The sequence below is a fragment of the Sminthopsis crassicaudata genome, chromosome 4 (genome assembly GCF_048593235.1).
Source record: "Sminthopsis crassicaudata isolate SCR6 chromosome 4, ASM4859323v1, whole genome shotgun sequence".
NCBI lineage: Eukaryota > Metazoa > Chordata > Mammalia > Dasyuromorphia > Dasyuridae > Sminthopsis > Sminthopsis crassicaudata.
Window position 1 is genome coordinate 101965514 of NC_133620.1, and position 24263 is coordinate 101989776.

At 43.6% G+C, this 24263-nt stretch overlaps 5 pseudogenes; all 5 read right to left on the reverse strand.

The window, feature by feature from the left end:
- Positions 1-1745: 1745 nt before the first annotated feature.
- Positions 1746-3923, reverse strand: LOC141540624 (biotin--protein ligase pseudogene; annotated as a pseudogene).
- A 2622-nt stretch (positions 3924-6545) lies between these two features.
- On the reverse strand, positions 6546-8708 carry LOC141540625 (biotin--protein ligase pseudogene; annotated as a pseudogene).
- Positions 8709-11345: 2637 nt separating this feature from the next.
- On the reverse strand, positions 11346-13594 carry LOC141541051 (biotin--protein ligase pseudogene; annotated as a pseudogene).
- Positions 13595-16141: 2547 nt separating this feature from the next.
- On the reverse strand, positions 16142-18319 carry LOC141540626 (biotin--protein ligase pseudogene; annotated as a pseudogene).
- A 2622-nt stretch (positions 18320-20941) lies between these two features.
- LOC141541052 (biotin--protein ligase pseudogene) lies at positions 20942-23119 on the reverse strand (annotated as a pseudogene).
- Positions 23120-24263: the final 1144 nt, after the last annotated feature.

The following is a 24263-nucleotide window of genomic DNA, read 5'->3' on the forward strand; positions in this document are numbered from 1 at the left end:
TTGTACTCTCCTCCTTCCCTAGTATGGTGCTTTAATCTTCTATGTGTCTTTTCTTTGCTTCTCTGTGAACATTAGTCCTTAGTTCTCTTATGGAGATGGAATTGGGCCATTCTCTGAGTCCATTTAGAGAAAGGATCTCAGATCAACCATTCTTCCCAAGCTGCATTTTGAATTCTCTGCCTATGACTACCCTGTCTTTCCTTTCCTTTTTCAGTTCCAAGGTTGTGTTCTCTTTCCCCCCTCAGAATTGGGTAAGCTTTTTGAGGAGAGGGACTATCTTTTTGCTTCTGTTTGTATCCCTAGTGCTTTGCATAGTGCCTGCCACATGGTAGGGGCTTAATAAATGCTTGTTGATTTAAAGGCAGAAATTGTATGATTTGGGGGCTTCTATCCCAAGCACTTAACACAGGGGTTAAACACTGTGCCAGTAGATTCTTAATAAATGCTTTCTTGATGGGTGAATGAAATGCACAATCATTTGTGACTCATTACTATGTTTCAGATAATGTTGTGGGCATTGAGAATATGACAACAAACACGAAAATGAAACAGTTACTCCTTTTTTTTAATAATACTTTTTATTGAACACATATATGCAGGGGTGATTTTGCAGCATTGACAATTGCCGAACCTTTTGTTCCAACTTTCCCCTCCTTCTCCCCACTCCCTCCCCCAGATGTCAGGTTGACCAATACATGTTACATATGTGAAATTCAAGTATAAGTTAAACACGATATATGTCTCCATGTCCAAAGAGTTGTTTTGCTGTCCAAGAAGAATCGGAATTTGAAACAGTGTACAATTAGCCTGTGAAGGATACCCAAAATGCAGGCGGACAGAAATAGAGGGATCGGGAATTCTGTGTAGTGACTCGTAGTCATCTCCCAGAGTTCTTTCGCTGGATGTAGCTGGTTCAGTTCATTACTGCTCTAATGGGACTTATTTGGTTCATCTCATTTTGAAGATGGCCACGTCCATGAGAATTGATCATCATATAGCATTGTTGTTGAACTATATGATATTCATTCAACTTTTGTAGTAAATTTCAATATATGAACTACATTGGCCAAGACATTTACTATAAAGTAGTGATTTTCCACTATATCTTTGACCTCTACTCACATATATTAAATTTCTTTAGCCACTTAAGTATAACAAATGCAAATAAGGAAAGCACCATCTCTGAAAGATTATTTATAATTCTTCTCTTAATAAAGAAATAAAAACAAAGGTTTTTTTCTGTATTTTGTGTGGCTTTTATTTATTTATTTGTTTGTTTGTTTGTTTGTTTTCAAAATATCTCCTTGGTTGAGTCAAAAGGATATTACCATCCCACATAACTGAGCAATGACTCAAGAAGGGGGGCTGATATTTTTTCCCTTTTCAAAGGGAGCTATAATGAGGGGTTGACTATTGTGAAACACCTAAATTTCCCTGTCTTGTTGGCATAAAAGAGCTCCAGGTATCAACATACACCAAGTTCCGTCTAAGAAGGGAAAGGCAGGCGACTCTTCTGAAAAAGAGAGAAATCCCTAGTAAACAAAAAGTAACTAAAAGGCATGAGAAAAATCATTAAGGGAAAAAAACCTCAAGCCTCCCCAATCCCAAACAGAACTTTCTGATGAATGGTAGGAAAGAGCTAAGAAATAAAGCAGGAATGTATTTGCAAGTGGCTATGCACTTTTGCCTGAAATGAAACTCACTTCGATATGGCCCACTCTGCTCTCTTGCTCAGGACAGTTGAATTAATTCTTGGGGATGATGAGGTTTTTCAGCATGTCCAAAGAGTTGCCGTCTGGATGCACAGTCATAACATCCCCTCCTTCTCGATGGACTTGAAGGAAGCCAGAATCGTCAATCCCAACAATCCATACCAGTGGGCCCTCGTCGTTTCCCAGACGGACTTGCTGACCGCTGTGTATCCAGTATTTGTAATAGAGAGGAAGAATGGCATTAGGTCCTTTGTCCTGAAAGGCATCCAGTAGGCTCTCCAGCACAGTTATTGTTCTTGCCACCAGATAATCCACACGTAACAGACTGAGGTTTTGGTTGTGTTTCTTATTATATTCTATGATGAGATCATTGAGGCAAAGAGTAGGGTGACTGTTATTCACATTAACTCCACAGCCAATAAGAATATGACAAGTTGATCCCATAAGCGTTGAGTTGACCAACACTCCCCCAAGCTTCATTTGATCACTGTAGTAGATATCATTGGGCCACTTGACTCTTAAATTGATGTCCTGATAGTCAGGAATGGATCGAACTGCCTCCACCACTGCCAAAGACATCAAGTGTTGAACAAATGGGATTCTCTGACCCAGATGAGAATCTAGGGGGATGTGGAGGTGTAAGGTGGAAAGAGAACATCCCACAGGACTAAGCCAGACATTGCCATCACGACCTTTTCCTTGAGTTTGCTGGGCTGCAATCGCTACTAAACCCAGGTGTGGTGGCACCTCAACCATCAAGCCGTCCAGAAGATCCATTGTGGATGAAGTCACTTCAGCAAACAGAATGATCTTTCCCAGTTGCTTTGTGTGCAAATGTTTTTGATAGAGCTCCAGGTGAAAATGTTCTGGGGCAAAATCCTCTGTGGCAGTGATAACTGGCATATGAGATGGGGTCACTTCCAATTCTGGTGGATGGGATGAAACAAACTGAAGGGTCAGCTTGCTGAATTGCATTACTCCTTCGGGTCCCACATTTCTTGCCAGCCACTGCATAAAAGAAGTTCGGACTTCCTCATCAGCTGTGAGCAAATAGAGAGGAGTCAGGGGAGGAATTTTCTTTAATTCACACCTTAGGCCAAGGACCCTCAGGATCTCCTTCAGGACTTCCAATCGGGTGAAATGGCTTGATTTCAGCAAATTAAAGGCAGCTGGAGCTTCTATCAAAGTGCTGGGAGACATTTCCAAGTGCACCTGACAGAGAATTGCTTCTCCTCCGTTTGTTCCACAAGGCAGGTGAACAATCATCCTGTCTCGATGCACGTTTTCTAAGTAACCCTCTAGCTGTCCAGGATGGGTAGGCAGCTGTCCAGGGCCTTCTTCAAATAGGATCCCACTTGTCACTACATTCAGTTTCATTTCACTGTCATCAGCCTTGGAAAAAACCAATGTCTGGATGCTCTTCTTCAGTTCCTCTTGGCTTTTCAGCTGTAGGCCACCAAACGTGAAGGAGGAAGATAGCCCCAAAACCTTCCCACCTTGGGACAGGTACAAGATGAACTTTTGGGAAACTGCTTCAGAAATAGGCTCTTCTGTGGCAATGATCAACAATAAACAGTGATGCAGCCATGGATGGCTGAGCACATTTTTCTCCTTCAGCTGGGAGATGACATAACAATCAGTGTCAATACAATCCTTCAGAAGGGAATGGAGCTGCTGGAATCTCTGCTGTCCTTTCTGAGAGTCAGAGCCCACAAAGAGTAAAATGTTCGGTGGCTTCTCGGGAATATTGACTCTTCTCCTTCGTCCAGGTTGGCAAGTTGGCTTAACACTGCCTTCTTGGCGGCTGCTGCTGAAACCATGAGGAAGATCTGCAAGGTCTTCTGCAGATGCCAATCTGACAGCTTCAGTGGTGCTGCTTTCTAGTCCCAAACACTCCAGGCAGCTTGAAAGATGGAAGTGATGGTATTCATCCAATCCAGCTCCTTTTCCCCATGCATTGGTGGCTTCTTGCTGACAAGCATTGCCTTTCTTCCGACGATACTCCTCCTTTTGAATCTTTTGGTCATCCCTGTCTCTCAAAGGCTCCAACATTTCTGCTTTGATGTGAAACTCCTCCACTTCTGTGATGTGGGATACTGTCTGTGGCTGTAGTTCTTTTAGCACCGAGGCCTGCAGATGCACAGAAGCAATGTTTTGGGGTGCCAAACCACTATCCAATTGGAGTCTGTTTTCCATGAATGCAGTGTGATGAAATGATCTCTACTTGCTTCAGCAACTAGCTTCTAAGGCTCACCGGGTCTTCAGGCTAATGGCAAACAAGAGTCTGCCCACTTTCCTGCAAGCAGGAGTGAAAGTCCAGATCTTTGATTTTGTCTTTCAAAGTCCTGAATCTTTTCCTGGGCCCTGTGAGCTTTACTAGAGGCCTTTCTCTGTCCTTGGTTCCCAAGAGCTCGCTTGGAGTGTGTCCGAATCCAAAGATTTGTCCTCCAGCCTCTAGCCAGCTTCAGCCTCTCAATGTCCTCCCAGTGTGTCCAGCCAGCCCCAAAGTACAAGTCGGAATAGATCAGACTCCAAGAGGGTGGGATTGTGGGTTTCCTGGTCCAGTGAATCTCCCCACTGAATCCTGCTCTGAATCTCCTGGAGCTTCCAGTGGGCTTGTCCTTTTATAGGCTCTTTGAAAGGTGTGAACTCTTAAAGGGGGGGGAGGTGTGAACTTGTAAAGGGGGGAAAGTGTGAACTCTAAACTAGAGAACAGCTAAGTACCATGCTAATAACCCTGTTACCACTTTGTCAGAACCCTAACACTGCCCCAATGATTTTGCTCTGACTCTCTAATTCAGGGGTTCTCAAACCCACTGAGGATGTTTATGAGGTCCTCCAGATTGTGTTCAATGGACTGAGGGGGCGGAGACAGAGTGTGAGTTTTTGTTTGTACTATAGTCCTGCCCTCCAACAGTGTGAGGGACAGTGAACTGGCCCCCTATTTGAAAGTTTGAGGCCCACTGGGTCTAATTCATCTGTACCTTTGTTATTGCCCATGCCAGAAAAGTTCTTACTCCTCCCTTCTGCTCTAGCTCCTTTCCAGTATCATCTTCTTCAAGAGGTCCTTTCTGAAGCCCTCAGTTGTTTGTACTCTCCTCCTTCCCTAGTATGGTGCTTTAATCTTCTATGTGTCTTTTCTTTGCTTCTCTGTGAACATTAGTCCTTAGTTCTCTTATGGAGATGGAATTGGGCCATTCTCTGAGTCCATTTAGAGAAAGGATCTCAGATCAACCATTCTTCCCAAGCTGCATTTTGAATTCTCTGCCTATGACTACCCTGTCTTTCCTTTCCTTTTTCAGTTCCAAGGTTGTGTTCTCTTTCCCCCCTCAGAATTGGGTAAGCTTTTTGAGGAGAGGGACTATCTTTTTGCTTCTGTTTGTATCCCTAGTGCTTTGCATAGTGCCTGCCACATGGTAGGGGCTTAATAAATGCTTGTTGATTTAAAGGCAGAAATTGTATGATTTGGGGGCTTCTATCCCAAGCACTTAACACAGGGGTTAAACACTGTGCCAGTAGATTCTTAATAAATGCTTTCTTGATGGGTGAATGAAATGCACAATCATTTGTGACTCATTACTATGTTTCAGATAATGTTGTGGGCATTGAGAATATGACAACAAACACGAAAATGAAACAGTTACTCCTTTTTTTTAATAATACTTTTTATTGAACACATATATGCAGGGGTGATTTTGCAGCATTGACAATTGCCGAACCTTTTGTTCCAACTTTCCCCTCCTTCTCCCCACTCCCTCCCCCAGATGTCAGGTTGACCAATACATGTTACATATGTGAAATTCAAGTATAGGTTAAACACGATATATGTCTCCATGTCCAAAGAGTTGTTTTGCTGTCCAAGAAGAATCGGAATTTGAAACAGTGTACAATTAGCCTGTGAAGGATACCCAAAATGCAGGCGGACAGAAATAGAGGGATCGGGAATTCTGTGTAGTGACTCGTAGTCATCTCCCAGAGTTCTTTCGCTGGATGTAGCTGGTTCAGTTCATTACTGCTCTAATGGGACTTATTTGGTTCATCTCATTTTGAAGATGGCCACGTCCATGAGAATTGATCATCATATAGCATTGTTGTTGAACTATATGATATTCATTCAACTTTTGTAGTAAATTTCAATATATGAACTACATTGGCCAAGACATTTACTATAAAGTAGTGATTTTCCACTATATCTTTGACCTCTACTCACATATATTAAATTTCTTTAGCCACTTAAGTATAACAAATGCAAATAAGGAAAGCACCATCTCTGAAAGATTATTTATAATTCTTCTCTTAATAAAGAAATAAAAACAAAGGTTTTTTTCTGTATTTTGTGTGGCTTTTATTTATTTATTTGTTTGTTTGTTTGTTTGTTTTCAAAATATCTCCTTGGTTGAGTCAAAAGGATATTACCATCCCACATAACTGAGCAATGACTCAAGAAGGGGGGCTGATATTTTTTCCCTTTTCAAAGGGAGCTATAATGAGGGGTTGACTATTGTGAAACACCTAAATTTCCCTGTCTTGTTGGCATAAAAGACCTCCAGGTATCAACATACACCAAGTTCCGTCTAAGAAGGGAAAGGCAGGCGACTCTTCTGAAAAAGAGAGAAATCCCTAGTAAACAAAAAGTAACTAAAAGGCATGAGAAAAATCATTAAGGGAAAAAAACCTCAAGCCTCCCCAATCCCAAACAGAACTTTCTGATGAATGGTAGGAAAGAGCTAAGAAATAAAGCAGGAATGTATTTGCAAGTGGCTATGCACTTTTGCCTGAAATGAAACTCACTTCGATATGGCCCACTCTGCTCTCTTGCTCAGGACAGTTGAATTAATTCTTGGGGATGATGAGGTTTTTCAGCATGTCCAAAGAGTTGCCGTCTGGATGCACAGTCATAACATCCCCTCCTTCTCGATGGACTTGAAGGAAGCCAGAATCGTCAATCCCAACAATCCATCCCAGTGGGCCCTCGTCGTTTCCCAGACGGACTTGCTGACCGCTGTGTATCCAGTATTTGTAATAGAGAGGAAGAATGGCATTAGGTCCTTTGTCCTGAAAGGCATCCAGTAGGCTCTCCAGCACAGTTATTGTTCTTGCCACCAGATAATCCACACGTAACAGACTGAGGTTTTGGTTGTGTTTCTTATTATATTCTATGATGAGATCATTGAGGCAAAGAGTAGGGTGACTGTTATTCACATTAACTCCACAGCCAATAAGAATATGACAAGTTGATCCCATAAGCGTTGAGTTGACCAACACTCCCCCAAGCTTCATTTGATCACTGTAGTAGATATCATTGGGCCACTTGACTCTTAAATTGATGTCCTGATAGTCAGGAATGGATCGAACTGCCTCCACCACTGCCAAAGACATCAAGTGTTGAACAAATGGGATTCTCTGACCCAGATGAGAATCTAGGGGGATGTGGAGGTGTAAGGTGGAAAGAGAACATCCCACAGGACTAAGCCAGACATTGCCATCACGACCTTTTCCTTGAGTTTGCTGGGCTGCAATCGCTACTAAACCCAGGTGTGGTGGCACCTCAACCATCAAGCCGTCCAGAAGATCCATTGTGGATGAAGTCACTTCAGCAAACAGAATGATCTTTCCCAGTTGCTTTGTGTGCAAATGTTTTTGATAGAGCTCCAGGTGAAAATGTTCTGGGGCAAAATCCTCTGTGGCAGTGATAACTGGCATATGAGATGGGGTCACTTCCAATTCTGGTGGATGGGATGAAACAAACTGAAGGGTCAGCTTGCTGAATTGCATTACTCCTTCGGGTCCCACATTTCTTGCCAGCCACTGCATAAAAGAAGTTCGGACTTCCTCATCAGCTGTGAGCAAATAGAGAGGAGTCAGGGGAGGAATTTTCTTTAATTCACACCTTAGGCCAAGGACCCTCAGGATCTCCTTCAGGACTTCCAATCGGGTGAAATGGCTTGATTTCAGCAAATTAAAGGCAGCTGGAGCTTCTATCAAAGTGCTGGGAGACATTTCCAAGTGCACCTGACAGAGAATTGCTTCTCCTCCGTTTGTTCCACAAGGCAGGTGAACAATCATCCTGTCTCGATGCACGTTTTCTAAGTAACCCTCTAGCTGTCCAGGATGGGTAGGCAGCTGTCCAGGGCCTTCTTCAAATAGGATCCCACTTGTCACTACATTCAGTTTCATTTCACTGTCATCAGCCTTGGAAAAAACCAATGTCTGGATGCTCTTCTTCAGTTCCTCTTGGCTTTTCAGCTGTAGGCCACCAAACGTGAAGGAGGAAGATAGCCCCAAAACCTTCCCACCTTGGGACAGGTACAAGATGAACTTTTGGGAAACTGCTTCAGAAATAGGCTCTTCTGTGGCAATGATCAACAATAAACAGTGATGCAGCCATGGATGGCTGAGCACATTTTTCTCCTTCAGCTGGGAGATGACATAACAATCAGTGTCAATACAATCCTTCAGAAGGGAATGGAGCTGCTGGAATCTCTGCTGTCCTTTCTGAGAGTCAGAGCCCACAAAGAGTAAAATGTTCGGTGGCTTCTCGGGAATATTGACTCTTCTCCTTCGTCCAGGTTGGCAAGTTGGCTTAACACTGCCTTCTTGGCGGCTGCTGCTGAAACCATGAGGAAGATCTGCAAGGTCTTCTGCAGATGCCAATCTGACAGCTTCAGTGGTGCTGCTTTCTAGTCCCAAACACTCCAGGCAGCTTGAAAGATGGAAGTGATGGTATTCATCCAATCCAGCTCCTTTTCCCCATGCATTGGTGGCTTCTTGCTGACAAGCATTGCCTTTCTTCCGACGATACTCCTCCTTTTGAATCTTTTGGTCATCCCTGTCTCTCAAAGGCTCCAACATTTCTGCTTTGATGTGAAACTCCTCCACTTCTGTGATGTGGGATACTGTCTGTGGCTGTAGTTCTTTTAGCACCGAGGCCTGCAGATGCACAGAAGCAATGTTTTGGGGTGCCAAACCACTATCCAATTGGAGTCTGTTTTCCATGAATGCAGTGTGATGAAATGATCTCTACTTGCTTCAGCAACTAGCTTCTAAGGCTCACCGGGTCTTCAGGCTAATGGCAAACAAGAGTCTGCCCACTTTCCTGCAAGCAGGAGTGAAAGTCCAGATCTTTGATTTTGTCTTTCAAAGTCCTGAATCTTTTCCTGGGCCCTGTGAGCTTTACTAGAGGCCTTTCTCTGTCCTTGGTTCCCAAGAGCTCGCTTGGAGTGTGTCCGAATCCAAAGATTTGTCCTCCAGCCTCTAGCCAGCTTCAGCCTCTCAATGTCCTCCCAGTGTGTCCAGCCAGCCCCAAAGTACAAGTCGGAATAGATCAGACTCCAAGAGGGTGGGATTGTGGGTTTCCTGGTCCAGTGAATCTCCCCACTGAATCCTGCTCTGAATCTCCTGGAGCTTCCAGTGGGCTTGTCCTTTTATAGGCTCTTTGAAAGGTGTGAACTCTTAAAGGGGGGGGAGGTGTGAACTTGTAAAGGGGGGAAAGTGTGAACTCTAAACTAGAGAACAGCTAAGTACCATGCTAATAACCCTGTTACCACTTTGTCAGAACCCTAACACTGCCCCAATGATTTTGCTCTGACTCTCTAATTCAGGGGTTCTCAAACCCACTGAGGATGTTTATGAGGTCCTCCAGATTGTGTTCAATGGACTGAGGGGGCGGAGACAGAGTGTGAGTTTTTGTTTGTACTATAGTCCTGCCCTCCAACAGTGTGAGGGACAGTGAACTGGCCCCCTATTTGAAAGTTTGAGGCCCACTGGGTCTAATTCATCTGTACCTTTGTTATTGCCCATGCCAGAAAAGTTCTTACTCCTCCCTTCTGCTCTAGCTCCTTTCCAGTATCATCTTCTTCAAGAGGTCCTTTCTGAAGCCCTCAGTTGTTTGTACTCTCCTCCTTCCCTAGTATGGTGCTTTAATCTTCTATGTGTCTTTTCTTTGCTTCTCTGTGAACATTAGTCCTTAGTTCTCTTATGGAGATGGAATTGGGCCATTCTCTGAGTCCATTTAGAGAAAGGATCTCAGATCAACCATTCTTCCCAAGCTGCATTTTGAATTCTCTGCCTATGACTACCCTGTCTTTCCTTTCCTTTTTCAGTTCCAAGGTTGTGTTCTCTTTCCCCCCTCAGAATTGGGTAAGCTTTTTGAGGAGAGGGACTATCTTTTTGCTTCTGTTTGTATCCCTAGTGCTTTGCATAGTGCCTGCCACATGGTAGGGGCTTAATAAATGCTTGTTGATTTAAAGGCAGAAATTGTATGATTTGGGGGCTTCTATCCCAAGCACTTAACACAGGGGTTAAACACTGTGCCAGTAGATTCTTAATAAATGCTTTCTTGATGGGTGAATGAAATGCACAATCATTTGTGACTCATTACTATGTTTCAGATAATGTTGTGGGCATTGAGAATATGACAACAAACACGAAAATGAAACAGTTACTCCTTTTTTTTAATAATACTTTTTATTGAACACATATATGCAGGGGTGATTTTGCAGCATTGACAATTGCCGAACCTTTTGTTCCAACTTTCCCCTCCTTCTCCCCACTCCCTCCCCCAGATGTCAGGTTGACCAATACATGTTACATATGTGAAATTCAAGTATAGGTTAAACACGATATATGTCTCCATGTCCAAAGAGTTGTTTTGCTGTCCAAGAAGAATCGGAATTTGAAACAGTGTACAATTAGCCTGTGAAGGATACCCAAAATGCAGGCGGACAGAAATAGAGGGATCGGGAATTCTGTGTAGTGACTCGTAGTCATCTCCCAGAGTTCTTTCGCTGGATGTAGCTGGTTCAGTTCATTACTGCTCTAATGGGACTTATTTGGTTCATCTCATTTTGAAGATGGCCACGTCCATGAGAATTGATCATCATATAGCATTGTTGTTGAACTATATGATATTCATTCAACTTTTGTAGTAAATTTCAATATATGAACTACATTGGCCAAGACATTTACTATAAAGTAGTGATTTTCCACTATATCTTTGACCTCTACTCACATATATTAAATTTCTTTAGCCACTTAAGTATAACAAATGCAAATAAGGAAAGCACCATCTCTGAAAGATTATTTATAATTCTTCTCTTAATAAAGAAATAAAAACAAAGGTTTTTTTCTGTATTTTGTGTGGCTTTTATTTATTTATTTGTTTGTTTGTTTGTTTGTTTTCAAAATATCTCCTTGGTTGAGTCAAAAGGATATTACCATCCCACATAACTGAGCAATGACTCAAGAAGGGGGGCTGATATTTTTTCCCTTTTCAAAGGGAGCTATAATGAGGGGTTGACTATTGTGAAACACCTAAATTTCCCTGTCTTGTTGGCATAAAAGACCTCCAGGTATCAACATACACCAAGTTCCGTCTAAGAAGGGAAAGGCAGGCGACTCTTCTGAAAAAGAGAGAAATCCCTAGTAAACAAAAAGTAACTAAAAGGCATGAGAAAAATCATTAAGGGAAAAAAACCTCAAGCCTCCCCAATCCCAAACAGAACTTTCTGATGAATGGTAGGAAAGAGCTAAGAAATAAAGCAGGAATGTATTTGCAAGTGGCTATGCACTTTTGCCTGAAATGAAACTCACTTCGATATGGCCCACTCTGCTCTCTTGCTCAGGACAGTTGAATTAATTCTTGGGGATGATGAGGTTTTTCAGCATGTCCAAAGAGTTGCCGTCTGGATGCACAGTCATAACATCCCCTCCTTCTCGATGGACTTGAAGGAAGCCAGAATCGTCAATCCCAACAATCCATACCAGTGGGCCCTCGTCGTTTCCCAGACGGACTTGCTGACCGCTGTGTATCCAGTATTTGTAATAGAGAGGAAGAATGGCATTAGGTCCTTTGTCCTGAAAGGCATCCAGTAGGCTCTCCAGCACAGTTATTGTTCTTGCCACCAGATAATCCACACGTAACAGACTGAGGTTTTGGTTGTGTTTCTTATTATATTCTATGATGAGATCATTGAGGCAAAGAGTAGGGTGACTGTTATTCACATTAACTCCACAGCCAATAAGAATATGACAAGTTGATCCCATAAGCGTTGAGTTGACCAACACTCCCCCAAGCTTCATTTGATCACTGTAGTAGATATCATTGGGCCACTTGACTCTTAAATTGATGTCCTGATAGTCAGGAATGGATCGAACTGCCTCCACCACTGCCAAAGACATCAAGTGTTGAACAAATGGGATTCTCTGACCCAGATGAGAATCTAGGGGGATGTGGAGGTGTAAGGTGGAAAGAGAACATCCCACAGGACTAAGCCAGACATTGCCATCACGACCTTTTCCTTGAGTTTGCTGGGCTGCAATCGCTACTAAACCCAGGTGTGGTGGCACCTCAACCATCAAGCCGTCCAGAAGATCCATTGTGGATGAAGTCACTTCAGCAAACAGAATGATCTTTCCCAGTTGCTTTGTGTGCAAATGTTTTTGATAGAGCTCCAGGTGAAAATGTTCTGGGGCAAAATCCTCTGTGGCAGTGATAACTGGCATATGAGATGGGGTCACTTCCAATTCTGGTGGATGGGATGAAACAAACTGAAGGGTCAGCTTGCTGAATTGCATTACTCCTTCGGGTCCCACATTTCTTGCCAGCCACTGCATAAAAGAAGTTCGGACTTCCTCATCAGCTGTGAGCAAATAGAGAGGAGTCAGGGGAGGAATTTTCTTTAATTCACACCTTAGGCCAAGGACCCTCAGGATCTCCTTCAGGACTTCCAATCGGGTGAAATGGCTTGATTTCAGCAAATTAAAGGCAGCTGGAGCTTCTATCAAAGTGCTGGGAGACATTTCCAAGTGCACCTGACAGAGAATTGCTTCTCCTCCGTTTGTTCCACAAGGCAGGTGAACAATCATCCTGTCTCGATGCACGTTTTCTAAGTAACCCTCTAGCTGTCCAGGATGGGTAGGCAGCTGTCCAGGGCCTTCTTCAAATAGGATCCCACTTGTCACTACATTCAGTTTCATTTCACTGTCATCAGCCTTGGAAAAAACCAATGTCTGGATGCTCTTCTTCAGTTCCTCTTTGCTTTTCAGCTGTAGGCCACCAAACGTGAAGGAGGAAGATAGCCCCAAAACCTTCCCACCTTGGGACAGGTACAAGATGAACTTTTGGGAAACTGCTTCAGAAATAGGCTCTTCTGTGGCAATGATCAACAATAAACAGTGATGCAGCCATGGATGGCTGAGCACATTTTTCTCCTTCAGCTGGGAGATGACATAACAATCAGTGTCAATACAATCCTTCAGAAGGGAATGGAGCTGCTGGAATCTCTGCTGTCCTTTCTGAGAGTCAGAGCCCACAAAGAGTAAAATGTTCGGTGGCTTCTCGGGAATATTGACTCTTCTCCTTCGTCCAGGTTGGCAAGTTGGCTTAACACTGCCTTCTTGGCTGCTGCTGAAACCATGAGGAAGATCTGCAAGGTCTTCTGCAGATGCCAATCTGACAGCTTCAGTGGTGCTGCTTTCTAGTCCCAAACACTCCTGGCAGCTTGAAAGATGGAAGTGATGGTATTCATCCAATCCAGCTCCTTTTCCCCATGCATTGGTGGCTTCTTGCTGACAAGCATTGCCTTTCTTCCGACGATACTCCTCCTTTTGAATCTTTTGGTCATCCCTGTCTCTCAAAGGCTCCAACATTTCTGCTTTGATGTGAAACTCCTCCACTTCTGTGATGTGGGATACTGTCCGTGGCTGTAGTTCTTTTAGCACCGAGGCCTGCAGAGGCACAGAAGCAATGTTTTGGGGTGCCAAACCACTATCCAATTGGAGTCTGTTTTCCATGAATGCAGTGTGATGAAATGATCTCTACTTGCTTCAGCAACTAGCTTCTAAGGCTCACCGGGTCTTCAGGCTAATGGCAAACAAGAGTCTGCCCACTTTCCTGCAAGCAGGAGTGAAAGTCCAGATCTTTGATTTTGTCTTTCAAAGTCCTGAATCTTTTCCTGGGCCCTGTGAGCTTTACTAGAGGCCTTTCTCTGTCCTTGGTTCCCAAGAGCTCGCTTGGAGTGTCTCCGAATCCAAAGATTTGTCCTCCAGCCTCTAGCCAGCTTCAGCCTCTCAATGTCCTCCCAGTGTGTCCAGCCAACCCCAAAGTACAAGTCGGAATAGATCAGACTCCAAGAGGGTGGGATTGTTGGTTTCCTGGTCCAGTGAAGCTCCCCACTGAATCCTGCTCTGAATCTCCTGGAGCTTCCAGTGGGCTTGTCCTTTTATAGGCTCTTTGAAAGGTGTGAACTCTTAAGGGGGGGGAGGTGTGAACTCGTAAAGGGGGGAAACTGTGAACTCTAAACTAGAGAACAGCTAAGTACCATGCTAATAACCCTATTACCACTTTGTCAGAACCCTAACACTGCCCCAATGATTTTGCTCTGACTCTCTAATTCAGGGGTTCTCAAACCCACTGAGGATGTTTATGAGGTCCTCCAGATTGTGTTCAATGGACTGAGGGGGCGGAGACAGAGTGTGAGTTTTTGTTTGTACTATAGTCCTGCCCTGCAACAGTGTGAGGGACAGTGAACTCGTCCCCTATTTGAAAGTTTGAGGCCCACTGGGTCTAATTCATCTGTACCTTTGTTATTGCCCATGCCAGAAAAGTTCTTACTCCTCCCTTCTGCTCTAGCTCCTTTCCAGTATCATCTTCTTCAAGAGGTCCTTTCTGAAGCCCTCAGTTGTTTGTACTCTCCTCCTTCCCTAGTATGGTGCTTTAATCTTCTATGTGTCTTTTCTTTGCTTCTCTGTGAACATTAGTCCTTAGTTCTCTTATGGAGATGGAATTGGGCCATTCTCTGAGTCCATTTAGAGAAAGGATCTCAGATCAACCATTCTTCCCAAGCTGCATTTTGAATTCTCTGCCTATGACTACCCTGTCTTTCCTTTCCTTTTTCAGTTCCAAGGTTGTGTTCTCTTTCCCCCCTCAGAATTGGGTAAGCTTTTTGAGGAGAGGGACTATCTTTTTGCTTCTGCTTGTATCCCTAGTGCTTAGCATAGTGCCTGCCACATGGTAGGGGCTTAATAAATGCTTGTTGATTTAAAGGCAGAAATTGTATGATTTGGGGGCTTCTATCCCAAGCACTTAACACAGGGGTTAAACACTGTGCCAGTAGATTCTTAATAAATGCTTTCTTGATGGGTGAATGAAATGAACAATCATTTGTGACTCATTACTATGTTTCAGATAATGTTGTGGGCATTGAGAATATGACAACAAACACGAAAATGAAACAGTTACTCCTTTTTTTTAATTATACTTTTTATTGAACACATATATGCAGGGGTGATTTTACAGCATTGACAATTGCCCAACCTTTTGTTCCAACTTTCCCCTCCTTCTCCCCACTCCCTCCCCCAGATGTCAGGTTGACCAATACATGTTACATATGTGAAATTCAAGTATAAGTTAAACACGATATATGTCTCCATGTCCAAAGAGTTGTTTTGCTGTCCAAAAAGAATCGGAATTTGAAACAGCATACAATTAGCCTGTGAAGGAAATCCAAAATGCAGGCGGACAGAAATAGAGGGATCGGGAATTCCGTGTAGTGACTCGTAGTCATCTCCCAGAGTTCTTTCGCTGGATGTAGCTGGTTCAGTTCATTACTGCTCTAATGGGACTTATTTGGTTCATCTCATTTTGAAGATGGCCACGTCCATGAGAATTGATCATCATATAGCATTGTTGTTGAACTATATGATATTCATTCAACTTTTGTAGTAAATTTCAATATATGAACTACATTGGCCAAGACATTTACTATAAAGTAGTGATTTTCCACTATATCTTTGACCTCTACTCACATATATTAAATTTCTTTAGCCACTTAAGTATAACAAATGCAAATAAGGAAAGCACCATCTCTGAAAGATTATTTATAATTCTTCTCTTAATAAAGAAATAAAAACAAAGGTTTTTTTCTGTATTTTGTGTGGCTTTTATTTATTTATTTGTTTGTTTGTTTGTTTGTTTTCAAAATATCTCCTTGGTTGAGTCAAAAGGATATTACCATCCCACATAACTGAGCAATGACTCAAGAAGGGGGGCTGATATTTTTTCCCTTTTCAAAGGGAGCTATAATGAGGGGTTGACTATTGTGAAACACCTAAATTTCCCTGTCTTGTTGGCATAAAAGAGCTCCAGGTATCAACATACACCATGTTCCGTCTAAGAAGGGAAAGGCAGGCGACTCTTCTGAAAAAGAGAGAAATCCCTAGTAAACAAAAAGTAACTAAAAGGCATGAGAAAAATCATTAAGGGAAAAAAACCTCAAGCCTCCCCAATCCCAAACAGAACTTTCTGATGAATGGTAGGAAAGAGCTAAGAAATAAAGCAGGAATGTATTTGCAAGTGGCTATGCACTTTTGCCTGAAATGAAACTCACTTCGATATGGCCCACTCTGCTCTCTTGCTCAGGACAGTTGAATTAATTCTTGGGGATGATGAGGTTTTTCAGCATGTCCAAAGAGTTGCCGTCTGGATGCACAGTCATAACATCCCCTCCTTCTCGATGGACTTGAAGGAAGCCAGAATCGTCAATCCCAACAATCCATACCAGTGGGCCCTCGTCGTTTCCCAGACGGACTTGCTGACCGCTGTGTATCCAGTATTTGTAATAGAGAGGAAGAATGGCATTAGGTCCTTTGTCCTGAAAGGCATCCAGTAGGCTCTCCAGCACAGTTATTGTTCTTGCCACCAGATAATCCACACGTAACAGACTGAGGTTTTGGTTGTGTTTCTTATTATATTCTATGATGAGATTATTGAGGCAAAGAGTAGGGTGACTGTTATTCACATTAACTCCACAGCCAATAAGAATATGACAAGTTGATCCCATAAGCGTTGAGTTGACCAACACTCCCCCAAGCTTCATTTGATCACTGTAGTAGATATCATTGGGCCACTTGACTCTTAAATTGATGTCCTGATAGTCAGGAATGGATCGAACTGCCTCCACCACTGCCAAAGACATCAAGTGTTGAACAAATGGGATTCTCTGACCCAGATGAGAATCTAGGGGGATGTGGAGGTGTAAGGTGGAAAGAGAACATCCCACAGGACTAAGCCAGACATTGCCATCACGACCTTTTCCTTGAGTTTGCTGGGCTGCAATCGCTACTAAACCCAGGTGTGGTGGCACCTCAACCATCAAGCCGTCCAGAAGATCCATTGTGGATGAAGTCACTTCAGCAAACAGAATGATCTTTCCCAGTTGCTTTGTGTGCAAATGTTTTTGATAGAGCTCCAGGTGAAAATGTTCTGGGGCAAAATCCTCTGTGGCAGTGATAACTGGCATATGAGATGGGGTCACTTCCAATTCTGGTGGATGGGATGAAACAAACTGAAGGGTCAGCTTGCTGAATTGCATTACTCCTTCGGGTCCCACATTTCTTGCCAGCCACTGCATAAAAGAAGTTCGGACTTCCTCATCAGCTGTGAGCAAATAGAGAGGAGTCAGGGGAGGAATTTTCTTTAATTCACACCTTAGGCCAAGGACCCTCAGGATCTCCTTCAGGACTTCCAATCGGGTGAAATGGCTTGATTTCAGCAAATTAAAGGCAGCTGGAGCTTCTATCAAAGTGCTGGGAGACATTTCCAAGTGCACCTGACAGAGAATTGCTTCTCCTCCGTTTGTTCCACAAGGCAGGTGAACAATCATCCTGTCTCGATGCACGTTTTCTAAGTAACCCTCTAGCTGTCCAGGATGGGTAGGCAGCTGTCCAGGGCCTTCTTCAAATAGGATCCCACTTGTCACTACATTCAGTTTCATTTCACTGTCATCAGCCTTGGAAAAAACCAATGTCTGGATGCTCTTCTTCAGTTCCTCTTTGCTTTTCAGCTGTAGGCCACCAAACGTGAAGGAGGAAGATAGCCCCAAAACCTTCCCACCTTGGGACAGGTACAAGATGAACTTTTGGGAAACTGCTTCAGAAATAGGCTCTTCTGTGGCAATGATCAACAATAAACAGTGATGCAGCCATGGATGGCTGAGCACATTTTTCTCCTTCAGCTGGGAGATGACATAACAATCAGTGTCAATACAATCCTTCAGAAGGGAATGGAGCTGCTGGAATCTCTGCTGTCCTTTCTGAGAGTCAGAGCCCACAAAGAGTAAAATGTTCGGTGGCTTCTCGGGAATATTGACTCTTCTCCTTCGTCCAGGTTGGCAAGTTGGCTTAACACTGCCTTCTTGGCGGCTGCTGCTGAAACCATGAGGAAGATCTGCAAGGTCTTCTGCAGATGCCAATCTGACAGCTTCAGTGGTGCTGCTTTCTAGTCCCAAACACTCCAGGCAGCTTGAAAGATGGAAGTGATGGTATTCATCCAATCCAGCTCCTTTTCCCCATGCATTGGTGGCTTCTTGCTGACAAGCATTGCCTTTCTTCCGACGATACTCCTCCTTTTGAATCTTTTGGTCATCCCTGTCTCTCAAAGGCTCCAACATTTCTGCTTTGATGTGAAACTCCTCCACTTCTGTGATGTGGGATACTGTCTGTGGCTGTAGTTCTTTTAGCACCGAGGCCTGCAGATGCACAGAAGCAATGTTTTGGGGTGCCAAACCACTATCCAATTGGAGTCTGTTTTCCATGAATGCAGTGTGATGAAATGATCTCTACTTGCTTCAGCAACTAGCTTCTAAGGCTCACCGGGTCTTCAGGCTAATGGCAAACAAGAGTCTGCCCACTTTCCTGCAAGCAGGAGTGAAAGTCCAGATCTTTGATTTTGTCTTTCAAAGTCCTGAATCTTTTCCTGGGCCCTGTGAGCTTTACTAGAGGCCTTTCTCTGTCCTTGGTTCCCAAGAGCTCGCTTGGAGTGTGTCCGAATCCAAAGATTTGTCCTCCAGCCTCTAGCCAGCTTCAGCCTCTCAATGTCCTCCCAGTGTGTCCAGCCAGCCCCAAAGTACAAGTCGGAATAGATCAGACTCCAAGAGGGTGGGATTGTGGGTTTCCTGGTCCAGTGAATCTCCCCACTGAATCCTGCTCTGAATCTCCTGGAGCTTCCAGTGGGCTTGTCCTTTTATAGGCTCTTTGAAAGGTGTGAACTCTTAAAGGGGGGGGAGGTGTGAACTTGTAAAGGGGGGAAAGTGTGAACTCTAAACTAGAGAACAGCTAAGTACCATGCTAATAACCCTGTTACCACTTTGTCAGAACCCTAACACTGCCCCAATGATTTTGCTCTGACTCTCTAATTCAGGGGTTCTCAAACCCACTGAGGATGTTTATGAGGTCCTCCAGATTGTGTTCAATGGACTGAGGGGGCGGAGACAGAGTGTGAGTTTTTGTTTGTACTATAGTCCTGCCCTCCAACAGTGTGAGGGACAGTGAACTGGCCCCCTATTTGAAAGTTTGAGGCCCACTGGGTCTAATTCATCTGTACCTTTGTTATTGCCCATGCCAGAAAAGTTCTTACTCCTCCCTTCTGCTCTAGCTCCTTTCCAGTATCATCTTCTTCAAGAGGTCCTTTCTGAAGCCCTCAGTTGTTTGTACTCTCCTCCTTCCCTAGTATGGTGCTTTAATCTTCTATGTGTCTTTTCTTTGCTTCTCTGTGAACATTAGTCCTTAGTTCTCTTATGGAGATGGAATTGGGCCATTCTCTGAGTCCATTTAGAGAAAGGATCTCAGATCAACCATTCTTCCCAAGCTGCATTTTGAATTCTCTGCCTATGACTACCCTGTCTTTCCTTTCCTTTTTCAGTTCCAAGGTTGTGTTCTCTTTCCCCCCTCAGAATTGGGTAAGCTTTTTGAGGAGAGGGACTATCTTTTTGCTTCTGTTTGTATCCCTAGTGCTTTGCATAGTGCCTGCCACATGGTAGGGGCTTAATAAATGCTTGTTGATTTAAAGGCAGAAATTGTATGATTTGGGGGCTTCTATCCCAAGCACTTAACACAGGGGTTAAACACTGTGCCAGTAGATTCTTAATAAATGCTTTCTTGATGGGTGAATGAAATGCACAATCATTTGTGACTCATTACTATGTTTCAGATAATGTTGTGGGCATTGAGAATATGACAACAAACACGAAAATGAAACAGTTACTCCTTTTTTTTAATAATACTTTTTATTGAACACATATATGCAGGGGTGATTTTGCAGCATTGACAATTGCCGAACCTTTTGTTCCAACTTTCCCCTCCTTCTCCCCACTCCCTCCCCCAGATGTCAGGTTGACCAATACATGTTACATATGTGAAATTCAAGTATAAGTTAAACACGATATATGTCTCCATGTCCAAAGAGTTGTTTTGCTGTCCAAGAAGAATCGGAATTTGAAACAGTGTACAATTAGCCTGTGAAGGATACCCAAAATGCAGGCGGACAGAAATAGAGGGATCGGGAATTCTGTGTAGTGACTCGTAGTCATCTCCCAGAGTTCTTTCGCTGGATGTAGCTGGTTCAGTTCATTACTGCTCTAATGGGACTTATTTGGTTCATCTCATTTTGAAGATGGCCACGTCCATGAGAATTGATCATCATATAGCATTGTTGTTGAACTATATGATATTCATTCAACTTTTGTAGTAAATTTCAATATATGAACTACATTGGCCAAGACATTTACTATAAAGTAGTGATTTTCCACTATATCTTTGACCTCTACTCACATATATTAAATTTCTTTAGCCACTTAAGTATAACAAATGCAAATAAGGAAAGCACCATCTCTGAAAGATTATTTATAATTCTTCTCTTAATAAAGAAATAAAAACAAAGGTTTTTTTCTGTATTTTGTGTGGCTTTTATTTATTTATTTGTTTGTTTGTTTGTTTGTTTTCAAAATATCTCCTTGGTTGAGTCAAAAGGATATTACCATCCCACATAACTGAGCAATGACTCAAGAAGGGGGGCTGATATATTTTCCCTTTTCAAAGGGAGCTATAATGAGGGGTTGACTCTTGTGAAACACCTAAATTTCCCTGTCTTGTTGGCATAAAAGAGCTCCAGGTATCAACATACACCAAGTTCCGTCTAAGAAGGGAAAGGCAGGCGACTCTTCTGAAAAAGAGAGAAATCCCTAGTAAACAAAAAGTAACTAAAAGGCATGAGAAAAATCATTAAGGGAAAAAAACCTCAAGCCTCCCCAATCCCAAACAGAACTTTCTGATGAATGGTAGGAAAGCGCTAAGAAATAAAGCAGGAATGTATTTGCAAGTGGCTATGCACTTTTGCCTGAAATGAAACTCACTTCGATATGGCCCACTCTGCTCTCTTGCTCAGGACAGTTGAATTAATTCTTGGGGATGATGAGGTTTTTCAGCATGTCCAAAGAGTTGCCGTCTGGATGCACAGTCATAACATCCCCTCCTTCTCGATGGACTTGAAGGAAGCCAGAATCGTCAATCCCAACAATCCATACCAGTGGGCCCTCGTCGTTTCCCAGACGGACTTGCTGACCGCTGTGTATCCAGTATTTGTAATAGAGAGGAAGAATGGCATTAGGTCCTTTGTCCTGAAAGGCATCCAGTAGGCTCTCCAGCACAGTTATTGTTCTTGCCACCAGATAATCCACACGTAACAGACTGAGGTTTTGGTTGTGTTTCTTATTATATTCTATGATGAGATCATTGAGGCAAAGAGTAGGGTGACTGTTATTCACATTAACTCCACAGCCAATAAGAATATGACAAGTTGATCCCATAAGCGTTGAGTTGACCAACACTCCCCCAAGCTTCATTTGATCACTGTAGTAGATATCATTGGGCCACTTGACTCTTAAATTGATGTCCTGATAGTCAGGAATGGATCGAACTGCCTCCACCACTGCCAAAGACATCAAGTGTTGAACAAATGGGATTCTCTGACCCAGATGAGAATCTAGGGGGATGTGGAGGTGTAAGGTGGAAAGAGAACATCCCACAGGACTAAGCCAGACATTGCCATCACGACCTTTTCCTTGAGTTTGCTGGGCTGCAATCGCTACTAAACCCAGGTGTGGTGGCACCTCAACCATCAAGCCGTCCAGAAGATCCATTGTGGATGAAGTCACTTCAGCAAACAGAATGATCTTTCCCAGTTGCTTTGTGTGCAAATGTTTTTGATAGAGCTCCAGGTGAAAATGTTCTGGGGCAAAATCCTCTGTGGCAGTGATAACTGGCATATGAGATGGGGTCACTTCCAATTCTGGTGGATGGGATGAAACAAACTGAAGGGTCAGCTTGCTGAATTGCATTACTCCTTCGGGTCCCACATTTCTTGCCAGCCACTGCATAAAAGAAGTTCGGACTTCCTCATCAGCTGTGAGCAAATAGAGAGGAGTCAGGGGAGGAATTTTCTTTAATTCACACCTTAGGCCAAGGACCCTCAGGATCTCCTTCAGGACTTCCAATCGGGTGAAATGGCTTGATTTCAGCAAATTAAAGGCAGCTGGAGCTTCTATCAAAGTGCTGGGAGACATTTCCAAGTGCACCTGACAGAGAATTGCTTCTCCTCCGTTTGTTCCACAAGGCAGGTGAACAATCATCCTGTCTCGATGCACGTTTTCTAAGTAACCCTCTAGCTGTCCAGGATGGGTAGGCAGCTGTCCAGGGCCTTCTTCAAATAGGATCCCACTTGTCACTACATTCAGTTTCATTTCACTGTCATCAGCCTTGGAAAAAACCAATGTCTGGATGCTCTTCTTCAGTTCCTCTTTGCTTTTCAGCTGTAGGCCACCAAACGTGAAGGAGGAAGATAGCCCCAAAACCTTCCCACCTTGGGACAGGTACAAGATGAACTTTTGGGAAACTGCTTCAGAAATAGGCTCTTCTGTGGCAATGATCAACAATAAACAGTGATGCAGCCATGGATGGCTGAGCACATTTTTCTCCTTCAGCTGGGAGATGACATAACAATCAGTGTCAATACAATCCTTCAGAAGGGAATGGAGCTGCTGGAATCTCTGCTGTCCTTTCTGAGAGTCAGAGCCCACAAAGAGTAAAATGTTCGGTGGCTTCTCGGGAATATTGACTCTTCTCCTTCGTCCAGGTTGGCAAGTTGGCTTAACACTGCCTTCTTGGCGGCTGCTGCTGAAACCATGAGGAAGATCTGCAAGGTCTTCTGCAGATGCCAATCTGACAGCTTCAGTGGTGCTGCTTTCTAGTCCCAAACACTCCAGGCAGCTTGAAAGATGGAAGTGATGGTATTCATCCAATCCAGCTCCTTTTCCCCATGCATTGGTGGCTTCTTGCTGACAAGCATTGCCTTTCTTCCGACGATACTCCTCCTTTTGAATCTTTTGGTCATCCCTGTCTCTCAAAGGCTCCAACATTTCTGCTTTGATGTGAAACTCCTCCACTTCTGTGATGTGGGATACTGTCCGTGGCTGTAGTTCTTTTAGCACCGAGGCCTGCAGATGCACAGAAGCAATGTTTTGGGGTGCCAAACCACTATCCAATTGGAGTCTGTTTTCCATGAATGCAGTGTGATGAAATGATCTCTACTTGCTTCAGCAACTAGCTTCTAAGGCTCACCGGGTCTTCAGGCTAATGGCAAACAAGAGTCTGCCCACTTTCCTGCAAGCAGGAGTGAAAGTCCAGATCTTTGATTTTGTCTTTCAAAGTCCTGAATCTTTTCCTGGGCCCTGTGAGCTTTACTAGAGGCCTTTCTCTGTCCTTGGTTCCCAAGAGCTCGCTTGGAGTGTGTCCGAATCCAAAGATTTGTCCTCCAGCCTCTAGCCAGCTTCAGCCTGTCAATGTCCTCCCAGTGTGTCCAGCCAGCCCCAAAGTACAAGTCGGAATAGATCAGATTCCAAGAGGGTGGGATTGTGGGTTTCCTGGTCCAGTGAATCTCCCCACTGAATCCTGCTCTGAATCTCCTGGAGCTTCCAGTGGGCTTGTCCTTTTATAGGCTCTTTGAAAGGTGTGAACTCTTAAAGGGGGGGGAGGTATGAACTTGTAAAGGGGGGAAAGTGTGAACTCTAAACTAGAGAACAGCTAAGTACCATGCTAATAACCCTGTTACCACTTTGTCAGAACCCTAACACTGCCCCAATGATTTTGCTCTGACTCTCTAATTCAGGGGTTCTCAAACCCACTGAGGATGTTTATGAGGTCCTCCAGATTGTGTTCAATGGACTGAGGGGGCGGAGACAGAGTGTGAGTTTTTGTTTGTACTATAGTCCTGCCCTCCAACAGTGTGAGGGACAGTGAACTGGCCCCCTATTTGAAAGTTTGAGGCCCACTGGGTCTAATTCATCTGTACCTTTGTTATTGCCCATGCCAGAAAAGTTCTTACTCCTCCCTTCTGCTCTAGCTCCTTTCCAGTATCATCTTCTTCAAGAGGTCCTTTCTGAAGCCCTCAGTTGTTTGTACTCTCCTCCTTCCCTAGTATGGTGCTTTAATCTTCTATGTGTCTTTTCTTTGCTTCTCTGTGAACATTAGTCCTTAGTTCTCTTATGGAGATGGAATTGGGCCCTTCTCTGAGTCCATTTAGAGAAAGGATCTCAGATCAACCATTCTTCCCAAGCTGCATTTTGAATTCTCTGCCTATGACTACCCTGTCTTTCCTTTCCTTTTTCAGTTCCAAGTTTGTGTTCTCTTTCCCCCCTCAGAATTGGGTAAGCTTTTTGAGGA